A 14868-nucleotide genomic window follows, 5' to 3' on the forward strand; every position below is an offset into this window, starting at 1 on the left:
CGATTATTGAGACCATGTCTTTCGAGGAACCCCCATGGTCTGATCATCACCATCGTTCCTCGTTTCTCCCTGCCCATCGGTAAATGCTTACCTGTCTCGAGTGGTTTTCTCCTTGTGTCCAATCCCAACCCCTTGAGACACCCATCCAAGTTCATCAAGTGTCTTCTGAAGGGAATATGGGAAACATCACGCAAACTCAGCCAATCGACATCTCTATTAAACCAGGGATTGTCGAGCACATCCATGTTGGAGTAACTTATGCTCCGGAGGAGATTCAGCTTTATACTAATCTTTTTCAAGAATTTCGTGATGTGTTTGCTTGGTCTTACGAAGAGATGCCCGGCATTGATCCTAGCATCGTGGTGCATGAGATACCTACATATCCGGGTGCTAAGCCTGTTCGGCAACGTTTACGCCCCGTGCACCCCCGAAAGGCTGTGGATATTAAAGCGGAAGTTGAAAAGCTTCTTAAAGATGGTTTTATTTACCCCATCCCATTCACAGATTGGGTCTCTAATATTGTCCTGTGACTAAAAAACAGGGCACTATCAGGGTATGTGTTGATTATCGTGATATTAATCGGGCATGTCCCAAATATAAATACCCTACACCCTTCATTGACCAACTCATTGATGAGTATGTCGGGAGTGAAATGTACTCATTCATGGATGGCTTTTCTGGTTATAACCAGATTAATATTGCACTTGCAGATCAATACAAGACTGCATTTATCTGTCCGTGGGGCACTTTCGCCTATAAAAAGCTCCCCTTCGGTTTAAAAAATGTTGGTGCCACCTTCCAGCGTTCAATGCCTTATGCGTTTCATGATATTCAACGCATTGTGCAGCCCTACTTGGATGATCTTCCAGCTCATTCAGCAAAGTTCCAGGACCATCCATCTCACCTTCACAAAATTTTTCTCCACTGTCGACACTATCATATCTAGCTTAATCCGCATAAGTGTGTCTTCTGTGTTGATTCAGGCAGACTTCTCGGGTTCATCGTCTCCCGAGAGGGTATCCGTCTGGATCCCCTTAAATTCGAAGCCATCCTGAATCTCCCTCCCCCTGCTTCTTTTGCAGCAATTGCAGAGCTTGCAGGATAAAGCGAATTTTTTACGACGATTTATTCTGAATTATGCTGAAGTGGCCAATGACTATACGCGGTTATTAAAGCAGGATACCCCTTTCCGTTGGGATGTCGTTGAACAAGAGTCATTCGAGTGCCTCAAGGATCTCCTTGTTCCTGCTTCGTTGTTGCGTCCTCCTGATTATCATCATGATTACACTCTGTATTTAGCCGCTGCCGATACCACTATTGGCATGGTTCTAGTTCAAGATGATGATGATGACACTGAGCATGTCATTTACTATCTCAGTCGAAATTTACTAGATACAGAAACTTGGTACGCTTATGTCGAGAAGTTGGCATTGGCAGTCGTTTGTGTTGTTCAACGTTTCCGCCACTATATTTTATTTCGTACCACGATGGTGGTTTCTGATTGCAACCCAATGACGTACATTTTGTCACGTCAGTTACTGGGGGGCAAATACTCAAAGTGGATTTTCATCCTCCAAGAGTTCGACTTGGAATTCACCACTGCCAAGTCTAAGAAGTCCCTTGTCTTTGCTGAGTTGCTTTGCTCTCTGCCATCTATTACCGCACCCTCTCGGTCAGAGGATCATATTCCGGATGAAACTCTGTCCCTGATTAGTACCCTCAATCCTAGGTACGTGGATATTATTGTCTATCTTCAGATGTCCTCTTTTCGTCCCGATTTTTCCAAGGATGCTCAACGACGGATTCACCATTATTCTCAACCTTATCACATTATTGGGGACACTCTGTACCATCTCGGCACCGACTCTGTTCTCTGCCGATGCTTAACATTCGAGGAAGCCGAACAAGTTCTAAATGACTGCCATTCTGGCGCCTGTGGTGGCCACATGTCCGGGTATGCTACTACTCAGAAGATCCTTCGTGCTAGTTATTTTTGGCCCTCCATCTTCAAGGATTGCATTCTTGCCATCCACTCTTGTCATGAGTGCCAAATCTACCAATGGAAGATATGCACGCCTCCTGCTCCATTGTACCCTGTCGTTACCGTCGGCCCTTTTTCCAAGTGGGGCATTGATTATATGACCTGTAACCCTCGCTCGAGCGGGGGGCATGGGTATATCATCGTTGCTGTTGATTATTTCAAAAAATGGGCGGAGGCAATTCCTACGCTATCTGAAGACGGTCACACAGCGGCACAATTTTTATTCAATCATGTTATTTCACGTTTCGGAGTCCCTCAGGCTCACTGATCATGGAAAACATTTCCGTAATTATATGATGACTGAGTTAACAACCAGCTAGGCTTGTGGCATGATAGATTGACACCATACTATCCTCAGACCAATGGCCAAGTAGAAGTTGTCAACAAATTTCTAGTTACAATGCTTCAACGCACCATCAGCATGCACAAGTCTAACAAGCACTTGATGTTGTTCTCCACCTTATGGGCCTACCGAACTTCAGTGAAGGATGCCACCGGGTTCACCCCATTCCAATTGGTTTACGGTCTGGAGGCTACCCTTCCGATTGAGTGTGAGATCCCTTCTCTAAAATTAGCCATCGAATTACTCCCCAACACTACTCCAGTAGAAGAACGTCTTCTCTATCTAGAGTGACTAGACGAGGCCCGTCGACTAGCCTCTCTAGCCATTGAAGCACAGAAGAAGAGAGTGAAAACTCACTTCGATCATACTGTCCATCCTCGTTCTTTGATTGAAGGAGATTTAGTCATGCTCTATGATCAAGCAAACCATAAGCTGGGGGCAGGCAAATTCGAGACCATGTGGCACGGGCCTTATATTGTAAAGTGAGTTTTGCAAAAAGGGGCCTATGAGTGGATTGATTATTAAGGGAACCCTCTAGATAAGCCCCAAAATGGGCTTTATCTGAAAAAATATTATGCATGAACCCCATGCACTCTGATTTGTACATACGTGTGTTTTCAGCAGGTGTGTTGTGTGTGTGTTTTCATGTTTGGCTTGGTGTGTAGGCATGATTGCCACTTATTGTGTCTTTTACTTCTTGTGCAGATGTTTGGTACACCTTATTTTGGTTTCGCTGATGGTGCCTGCCGCAGTACCCGCAACCTTTCTTCTGCGGCATGGGTGATCTACAATCCTCATGGTGAGTTAGTAGACCTTCAAGGTGTTTGTCTAGGTTGCACCACAAACAATGTCGCCGAATATAGTGCTATTATTGAGTTACTGACCGAAGCTATCAACCTCTGTATCCGTACATTGGTTGTGAATTTGGATTCTCAGCTTGTTGTCCACCAGCTTAATGAGCGTTATTCTGTCAGAGATCATCGGATTTTAAGGTTGTATTTACGTGTTAAATTGTTAGAAAGGAATTTTGGTTCTATTACATATCAACACATTCCAAGAAGATTAAACATGTTAACTCATGCATTAGCAAACCATGTATTAGATAGACATTTGCGTAATATGTAATCAAAACAGCATATAGAAGCATTCAAAACACAATAATGAACCATAGGAATATGTATATATATATATATATATATATATATATATATATATATATATATATATATATATATATATATATATATATATATATATATATCATGTGGCGCACCGAGGCACTCAAAAAATAAGTGTATATGTCCAAATAGAGTTTGTATTCTCCGTACATCTGAGACACATGTCTCTCAAAAAATCAGCAGGAAATAAAACCTAGGCATCTACTGCAGTGGGTTATGCTCCCTATAGCACACCATCGCTCATGCGACTCACCTCAACAGGCAGTGCGCCCAGGGTATCACCCCTACTGTATGTATTTGGAACTTTATGGGGACCTCCTCGACCCCCATGTAATCAGGGATCCCCGTCGTCATGCCCTCAAGATTTCGGGCCACTGTCTCCACTGGATCGCCGACCGGGGGAGCCAAGGCCAGCTCTCTGATGCCCTGTCTGGAGCCAATCCTATATGCCTCACTGGTCCCACATCTGCAAATACCATAAAGTACATCATTAAGACATATACATGAAAAAATTTTAAAAACATCATAAAAGATAAAATACAAAAATAATGTGATCAAGTGTTTTATCGCCATCGTCCCACTGCTCACCAGCGGGCAGCTGCATGTCGGGGTCTCCACAAAAGTCCATACCAGCATATGGCCAGTCCTCGACGAAGATCATCTGGTGATTCGGCCACTCATGGAATAGTGTCCCCCATGACATTGGTCGTCTGCCACCTCCTCGTGGCATAACATGTGCCCACCATGTGATTCTGGTCTCCCGTGGTCTGGGCAAATCCAAGTCCATGTCCTGTAACTGCAGCGTCTACACCTGCTCCAGCATGAGCGGGATCAAGATAGACCCGTAACTGAATTGTTTCGTCTCTCCATGACGACAGTTGGTAAGCTATCTCTTCATGTTCGCCATCACTGTTTCTGCCTAGTTGAACATGGTCGGGTTGAGGCATTCAAGAGCCAATCGGAGTTGGGTCTTTGGTGCCTCGTGTTGGGCTTGGGAGCCCGCTGCCCTCATCACCATGAATAGAATTGCACGAAGAATCAAATCTTCCACCATTAGAATTACCACCTTCTCGCTTTTTGATTTGTGTGCCCGCGGGCACACTCTTGCCATTAACATATCTAGTGATTCGCTCCCAGTCTGTTGGCCCTCTAGAATCAGCCTCTCGCCACGACGGGACAATCCAGTTAGGAAATATGTCTATAGCATCAAACTCAATTTCTCTACCACGGATGATGAATTTTCCGTCTGTTGGGTTCTAGGCACGAATCAGCAGCTCTAACAAATTGGGTTGGGCCTGAAGGTGCGGAGTAAGGAAGAATTTTAGCAACCCGCACGCATGTAAAGCATTTTAGCACCCAACATCAACAAAGGCTTCCTCATCGTTGACGTCGTGAGTTCATTCCTGCCAAACAAATGCCATGATGCCCTGCATGACAAGAAAGAATGAATTAGAACTCCTCCTATAAATTTAAATTCATAATTTACGCAAAAAATTAATTCTGCGTCGCCATCACGACCGTTTTTTAAAACAGCCACGATGGCGCTCAGTTCACGGTTCATTTTTCTTGCGATCATCGTGGAAATACATCAGTTTCTCGTGATGATCCAAAGGTGTTATGTGTAAAGCATGCTCGGTCATCGCAGACCCGAGCGACTTTGCCGCGATGACCGAGAGGTGGACTCTGTTTCAAAAATCCGTCTAAATTCACCTACCTACCACCAAATTACGTGAAAAAAAGCTACTAAAATGTAGTGCACAGCAAAATGTACTTACTTGGCGAAGGTTTCAGGATGAACCGTGGATGGATGAGGCTGAAATCAGCTTGAGAACTTTGCTCAGGTTGGTGCTCCAAAACGTTCCGAGGTAAAATGAATAGTGAAAATGGTAAAAACAAATGAATTACCCCACTCTTTTATAGTAATTTTTGAAAATTAAAAAATTATATTTTAAAATGTGGGTTTTTTCTCATTTTTATCACATGGTTAATTAAAGTTTTGACTTTTTAACTATGTTTCCACATATATTAGTCATTTTATGTCGAATGGGTTTTACGTTTGACGTGTCTTGTTCCGAAATATAGGTAGTGGAGTTATGTCATGCTTCAAAGTCTTCTTTAACGCTCTTTTCTGACTTAAAAGATGAAAAGATAGCTGAGTTATTCCTTTTGACTCATTAAATGAAATAAGAGGCGGTCTGCTTTAATCTCTTTTCCGACCGTGTAAACACGAAAAGATTGTCGAGCTTTTGTCATTTCGGGTTCGTTATTGGTTATGAAATGACATGGTTTCGATCGCTTTTCTACTTTTTCGGGTCGAGGTCACTAATCACGAAAAGTACTCCTTGATCGTAATGGTCAAGCGGTTCTTTTGAGTATCGTTTTATACTTTTTCGGGCTCGAGAGGCACAAATCTACGAAAAAGGACCCTCTCTGGATTTTTCTTTTCCATGTCTTTTTCAAACTCTCTAAACATGAAAAATACTCTAATTTTTACCTATGTCGGACTCGTTAAACCCTGACGACATTGGACTCATCACCATGACTAGACTCAAGCTTCTCCTCCCTAGGGCTCGTTAAACTACTACTAGGTTGGATTCGACCAAACGTCGGACTTATATTACAAGCATATGCTATCCCCTTCAAGCTTGTTTTCAAAAATAATTCAGGTACTCGCCAGCAATGGTGGGGGAAAATTTTGAAATCATCATTGATCATCTATGGCAGCTAATCACTCTTGAACATCGACACTTTTTCTTCTTGTCGGGTTGGAACATCCATACATCGTCATTTGGCCTTCCGCGGGTTTGGGTTTCCATTTAGCCTCATCCCATCCGATTCACACCGTCTCTATCGAGCCTCTGATCCCTTCGTACCCGAATCCTGCCACCCTCTGAAGTCGTGTCGCCGATATGTTCAACAGTATAATCCTTCTGCAGTTTACATCCCTACCTCCTCCTCTGATACTCTGTTTCGCCATCTACCACTTTTTCCTTATCTCGTGTCATCGATGGGGGAAACATTATGGCCCTCCTGCGACGAATCATCTCCTGTCGACATCAGCTCATTATCCAGGAGATTGATCTAGAGATCCCCTTTGGTACCTTGGAGCTTGCATGCCTCAATGGCAAGTTCTTCGCACCTGACGGTTGACTTTCATCATTTGTCATCGATTGGGTGATTCCACAAGTGTTCAACTCCAGCTCATTCTTCACACTTCGTGGATTGTACTGGACAGTACCTTGAGAACCATTGGCATTATTGGTGGTTTCTCTCGCGCTTGTTAACGGTTTTCATCATTGACCGATACTCAAGTGACTTTCTATCATGCTCGACCTCAGCACATCTATTCGCATGCTAGACGATATAATACTGAGATGAATTGCTAATTGATTTTTACATACATGCCTCAATAATTGGTATCCCACAATGCCTTCCAATATATGTGCACAAGGGGTTGTTCTCTACTCCAGTTCCACTCCAAACCTGCAAAATTATTTTTAGAACATATCCCATCTAGAAAATAGAATGACATATAAAGCACTAGTTGCTCACCTTGCGCTACATTCATTGACTTAGAAACACTTTTCTACAGTTTATGGGCTATGAGATCAGACCAATTAAAAACAATCCCCATGGTGGTGCATGGGTGTACCATATAAACCCATGTTTCTTCGAAGAACTTCATATTCTTGCATCCATACAATCTACAACACATAACCATTAGATATTGGTACACTTTCCTTAATGACTTGGTTCTATAGATATCGTCAGGCTTCTCTCAAAATTTTCTTGGCTCTTGCTACCAAGTCTTAAGAATATCCTTCATGGACTCCAAAAAAATAGCATAGAACATTGTTTTGATATATTCTTGATGCTTTCGGAGCTTATAATACTCATGCGGATCATGAGCCTAATAGGTGGAAAGATCCTCACCATTTATACCTCTTATGATCATACTTTGAAAATCGATGTGTTGTAATATCCACCAAATGGTTTTTGCATAAGGAAATATTTTGTAGTGGGATGCAACTCTATGGAATATGGACCTCCTGATATTGACATATACCTCTTTGTCTTCTAGGTCTTGCAAGATTTCTTTCTTTCCAAAGTAATTAAATACCTTTTTCCATGTGAGGGTAATGGATTTGTCTATAAAGCATGTTGTGTTTATTAATATTGGTTCTTTGGGTTTCAGACTATCCACAACACCCTCAATGATGCTTTTAACTGGCTCTCTTATGAATCCTTTCCTTGTAACCGGTGGCATGGTGTTAGTGGATGATGACAAGCTAATATAGTGAAGATTTGGGGCACCTGGAAGTTGAATATCATTCATGGAAACACATACAAGATTAGTTCAAAATCCTACTCTATCTTATTCAATTTATGTAGAATATTGACTATAGAAAGACAATGCACTAAGGTCGGGGACAAACGCACAAGTTAGAGGCAAGGTTGAACGGGTTGGGCTCTAAGAGTGTGCTATGGGCTAGGGTTAATAGGAAGTCTTGTGTCAAGCACAAGGCGCAAGGTCTAGGCATAAGGATCATTGTGTCTAAGCATTAGATGTGTGCTACATGCTAGAACTGGAAGAGGGTTTTCGATGGGCACATGGAAAATTCTCATGTGACGAGGGTTGGTTTTCCGATCTAATAGAAGCCCAAAATGCACTATGAAGATGATACTTCATGTGGTGGGTGAATTTCACATAGTTAAGGAGCAGGGGTCAGCTGAACTAAACACTAGAAGTGTGTAATGTGATGAGTGCTTGAAAATCTGAGTGTTTAGTGTCATCAGAGTTTGTTGGTGCAAGAATGCATTAGCTAGGGACTATAAGCACACAATGCGCTTAAGATAGAACTACCTCATACGTTTAGCATCAGTGCAATGTATAATGACAAGGAGGGTTGAGTTACAGTTGTGGATCTTGAATAAAACCTCCAAGACACTAGGTTAGGAAGAGTGAATCGAAAACGACTAAGTATGGAGATGAACATTAGCAAGAGATAGTGAGGAAACTAGATAAGCGAAAGAACACCATATCTCTCTTTGTTTCTCTCTCTCTCTCTCTCTCTATATATATATATATATATATATATATATATATATATATATATATTTATATATTGTGAGTATGAGGAATGTGAATAATTGGGGAAAGGAAGAGACGATAAAGACAAAGTGGAAGAACTAAAATGACAGAAAACAAGCACAAATTTCACATGTGAAAGATCTTACTTGGGAAAAAGCATGTGCATGACCACTAGTGGAAGGAAGGACTCTAGGCTTAGAAAGTGCAAGGAGCTCCAAATGAGACTAAATGACAGTGTAGTGAACATTGGGGGGCACTTGGGTATATATGAAAAAGGCACTTGTACAAATAGGGCAGAGTTTTGAGATGCACTTTGCTACCAGGAAGTGTGCTTACCTTGGTGATTGTTTCTACAAAGTGTGTTCATGTTGGTCTTTGAAATACCATTAGCGCTAGTTCGAAGAGGTATGCTCATCCTACCAAGGAAAAGTGTGTTACAAATGACAAGAGTGTCAGGCTTGTGAGGGAAACCGAACTATCACTTTGAGGCTTTTCAAAGCAAACCCCACTGACTTTAACACTTAGGAAAAGTGAGACAAACTTAGGATGACCTTAACGATAAAAAAAAATTGAAGTATGATCAGTAAGGGCTCCAAAATTGAATGAGGTCAAAATTTTTGGAGGATTTGTGGCAGCGACAACACTTGGCAATTCACTAGTAAGACCTTAGATTCTATGTTAAGACCTTAATTTTCACTTATAGTCTAGCCTTCAGTAAGTATTGAATCATTTCATGAGTCACCTTAGTTTTCCCACTTATCCTAGTTATAAATGTAATATCTTCTATTCCTCGCATCGACTCAAACACTTTTCATAACACTAGTCAGACTCTAATCGTTTTGATTAGGGAGAAGGATGATATGTGTTTACGAGTTTATTGTATTCAGAGTTTTAAAATCAATCCTAGGCATTCCTCCACCACTGGGAATCTTGTTTAGTACCCTAATAGAGTCACTCCAAGCAGTCAAAAGCATTGCTTTGTTTCCAGTGAACATGTTCAATACCCCGATGAAGTTGCTTGTTTCACCTATTTGTGTAGGAATTATTTCTCTTCTTTTACCCTTTATTTTGTTTTACATTATGCACATTGGCATTTTATAGGAATTTATTTTTCCAGGGAAGGGGAGGGATCCCGACTTATTTTATGGGTAAGAGAGGTTGTTCCTTGTTTTATGGGGACTTAAATATATCCTCTAAAATTTCTATGCTCACTTATGTTTCCTCTTTTCCCTTCTCTAATTGATTGGGTCGACATGTTTAAAAAACCAATAAATAGAAACACTCACCTGATAAATGAAGAACATATTATAGATGTGAGTGTCATAGATCTACTAAATATTTTCATGCGAACAAATAGTATTTTCCATCTAGGAATCACTAAGCTTTAAAGATATTAAGGCTAAAAAAAAGGAGGATATCAAAATTTATCCAAGCATTTTTGGTTTTCTCAATGCTCTTTCAAAATCTCGCCACATTATCGTTTGAGCCAAACAAGACACTTTTGACAAAATATATTATTTAAATACAATGATTTGAAAACAAAACACATGGAACGAAATGAAAAAGAAATAACATGACATAAAACAAGAGAGAACAAAATAAAGATAGGAAAGAAAAGTAATATGTATAAACAAGAAATGTAGCCTAAGGTTGCTACTAGAAGTAAAGTTTTAAGTCTTGGCCATTTACGGGAAGACATTCAATATTCCCATGAAGTGATTGCAGACGATAAGTGTGTGGACCAAGCTTCTCATATACCATGTATGGACCAATGCACAAGGATTGGAACTTAGTGTGATTTCTCCTATCCTCATGGGTTTTATCCCACTTAAGGAATAGATCTCCAAAATTGAATTCCTTATTCCTTGCTGAATTTTTATCAAACCAACTTTTAATACACTTCTTATGGACATCAAATTTTTATTTTGTTTTCTCCCTTTCTTCCACCAATTTGAGAAAGATGTTGATCCTATCTGTCATAATTAGACAAGATCTACCTTTGGATTCCTGACACAATTGTAAAGCTAGGAGATAGAGATTCAGAGTTAGATCACCTCCTCACCATAGACCAGGAAGTAAGGGGAATTTCTGAGGGAAGGTTTTGGAGTTACATGGTCAGCCCATAAAGCATTTGTCAAGCATTATGCCAATTCATTTGCTCATTTAAAATGGTTTTCTTTATGATTTGAATTAAATTCTTTTTCGTTGACTCATTTCCGTGAGGATAATGATTATATGAACTTTTCAAGATAATTTTATTTTCCAATTCAAAATAAGATAATTTCAATGATGAAAAATATGTTGCACTATCAAATACAAGTTACGTAGGAATTCCAAACCTGGTGATGTTGTTTTAGTTGATGAAGTAGATGACCTCATAATTTTTCACTTCTTTGATTGGAATGGATTCTACACATTGAGTAAAATAAACTATAGTAGTCAAGATGTAGCGATATTGCTTTGACGAATGAAGGAATTTTTTTCCAAAACAACCCATCCCCACTGCTAAAAGGGTTCTTCAACAATGATGAGTTGTAGTGGGGAAATTGACCTCTTTTCACAACCAACAAATTTCTGGAAGATGGGACAATTGCAAGAATAAGAATGTGCATATTTTAATATAGTTGGCCAATAATATTTTACTCACATAATCTTATGGGAAATGGTGTCCCCTGTATAATTCCAACTAGTTGGTCTATTGTGAAATTATTCAAAAACCTTTTCATAATCTGAGGATTCTAAGCACTTGAATAAGACATCGTTATGATATGTTTAAAGGAGCACACCTTCAACTAGTTGATACAAAAGTGCCTTCAGCTAAATTTCCCTCTTTTATTTTGCTGAAAGATTAGATGGAAAAGTACCTTTTTCAATATCTTATTGTATTTTACCGTATCTCAAAGATGGTTTTTTGATGGGGCAATGGATTCAAAATTTTACATCTCAATATATTACCCCCAACTAGACATGAATTCTTCCAGTGAACCTATTGCTTCTTGATAGTGTGAACTAGATTGAATTCTATATCATACTCTTATAATAATGTCATCAAGTTCACTCTTCGTCCACTTAGCTCTTGTTGTACAAACAATGAAAAAACAACTGGGTGAGGCATGAACAATATAACATGACTTTTCAAAATATAGGGCCTGAAGTGTTTAACTGCCTTGTAAACGGTATAAGCTTGTTTTTCCATGGTAGGACAGTTCAATTCTGATCCTTGTAACATGATGCTCATAAATGAAATTGGTTTTTCATTATCTTGATTGTCATTTTGCGTTAATATGACCATAATCGAGTGTCTGAAGCAAAAGTGTACAAGAAGAAGTCCTTTTCAAATATCAGGTGGTATAGTGTGGGTGCATCAATTATGGCATGTTTTATTCAAGCAAAAGCATCACTCTCCTTTTGATCCCATTTGAATGTTGTATATTTTTTAGTCATATCCTATAAAGGTTTGAAAATATGTGCATAGTCACAAATGAATTTCCTTAAGAAATTAATCATCCCAAGGAAGGACTTCTTTGCCTTCTTATTTATGGGATGTGGTATTTGACAAATAATTTTAACCCTTTCTAGGTCTACTTTATTTTTTCTCTTTGTTATAATGTGTCCTGGGAGGTTTCCCTTAGACACAACGAAGATTATTTTCTTTGTGATTAAGGATATGCCATAATTTCAACACATTTCAAAGATTTGTTTGAGATTGTGCAAATGAATGGATCTTTGTTTAGATAAAAAAAAATCGTCATCGAGATATACTACCATGCTTCAACCACGAAGAACAGTAACACGATATCCATTTCTCATTAAAATGTAGCACATGTGTTGATTAACCCAAATGACATTTATCTAAATTCAAATGTACCCCATTTGGTTTTGAAGGTGGTTTTTAGTTATTTTAGCTCTACTACTATAACTTGATTATAGCACGAAAATCCATCTAGTAGCGAGAACATCTCCACTTCAAAAACCATATCTAATACTTGCTCCATAGAAGGAATGAGGTATTTGTCTTTATCGGATGCTCAGTTGATATTTCTCAAATCTACGCATAGTCTAATCTCATAGGATTTTTTCCTCACTGAGATGAGAATTCAAACCCATGTTGAATGGAAAAAATTGAATATAATTCGGGCATCCAACAACTTTTTTAACACTTTCTATGTGAGGGTCTCAAGTTTAGGATGCATTTTTCTAAGCTTTTGTTGGAATGGCTTTGTCCCTTCCTTTATGGGAATCATGTGTTGTATAATTCTAGTGTCATAAGTTTTTAAATTTTCGTATGTCCATGCAAACACATCTCTGTATTGTTTTAATAAGCGGATGAAAACATGTCAATGCTATGGGGAATAATACATGTCAATATTGACAAATTGAGGATCTTCAGTTATCCCAATGTTGATACGCTTATATGAATTTTGAGTTTTGGTCTTGGTATTCGGTGAACCCTTGAAACAATTTTGAAAATTGAAGAGATTTTCCAACGAGACCACTCCTTTAGGCACCAGGTTTCCTTTGCATACTTTAGCTACTTATTATAAATATTTATCATGTACATCTTTGTTGATAGCCACATCCTTGAAAATTTCAACATTCGCCATAAAATCAAAGATTTATTTATCATCATTGAATACATGTAAATTAGTCACATTATCATGTATGGGGTTTATAAATAATTTCAATATAAAATCCATCTTTAAGTGGAGTAAATGTGGCGGCTACATTTTATAAAGTATTAGTGGAGGCATCGTTCACTCTATGTACATATTTGATATCAAAATATTTGATAAAGGAAAGAAATATCCATAAATCTTGTTGATAACTTTTCAGATTAGGTGATATATAGTGGATGGTATTGCATACTCAGCTCATGATAATTTCTGAATCACCTATCACTTTCAGTCACTATAGCTTAAGATCAATGGCGTTCTTTAACCCAAGTATAAGTGCTTTATATTCTGTAACATTATTAGTACACTGAAATTATAAATGAAAAGAGAACAAATATTTTGTAACAGTCTTTGATTTTGTAACTAATTCCATCCCTTCTCAAATAAGGTTTTTAATCCTATGATGCAATCCATGACAAAAACAAAATATGTTACCTAAAAACTTCAAATTTTTCCTTGGTGGGTCAGAGATTTATGTATAAGAATTAATTTTTAGATCTTTTATATGTATTGGAGAGTGAGAAGGCTATATTTTCCTTTTAAATATTTCAATATAAATCTGAAATAAATTGTTTAAATATCTATGTTACATGATATATTTCAATATATGTGCGTGTATGTGTGTGTTTTCAATTGCCACAAGGAAGAAATAATAAAAAGTAAAAACTTGCTAACAAAATGAATATGTGTAGTTCATATAATTTTTAACTTAAAATGGACATTTAACATTTCAAAAATATTTTTAATAATAAAAATATCCAATGTGCAGCATACATAAAAGATTTCACTATTCAAGGTTACGTAATATTGACATGTATTTAAAATTATATTAATAACAATAAAAGCATTTTAATACGGACAATGTACTCCATAAATAAAATTTTCTATAAAATATTTCACTGTCATTTATGCATATATGTATATGTTATATAAAGTAATAAACATAAATATATTTTTATGGTTAAAACATTTCAATATTTTGATCATTCTTCAAGTATATTTAAAGGTCAATTTAAGTTGTGTATTCTACATAATCCAAATGTCTAATGTGAATTTCAAGGTATTTTTGCATCCATAGATGCTTTAGAGCCCAATATGAGGGAGATGTTGTCACATAAACCTCCTACAAGCTCTCCTCCTCTCCTAGATCAAGTTAGTTCTGAGAGAATTGAACCTTCTATCTTTTACTCACAAGTCTTTATTTTCATTGTGGTGGTCAACTGAGCTACACCTCATGGATGGCATGTAAAAATAAAAGTATTGATATTATATGATGTATAATTCATTATATGATCAATTGAGATGTAATATTTAAAATAAAAAATTATTCATTGTAAAAAATTAGTGTCCACCATCCCAAATTACATATTAAATAACATAATTTTATATCAACCCTATATAGAGAAAATAAAGTAAAAAGAAAAAAACTTACATTTTTTCCCTTTTTGTGAGGGAGATGTGTAATTTATTAGATTATTAATAGGGAGTTGACATGTAACATTTAGTTCAACTTTTTTTTAAAGAAATTGTTAGATTATATT

Source organism: Pinus tabuliformis, chromosome 2_1 (assembly GCF_031772625.1).
Source record: "Pinus tabuliformis cultivar Carrire ecotype Pingquan chromosome 2_1, CPIR1, whole genome shotgun sequence".
Classification (NCBI taxonomy): domain Eukaryota; kingdom Viridiplantae; phylum Streptophyta; class Pinopsida; order Pinales; family Pinaceae; genus Pinus; species Pinus tabuliformis.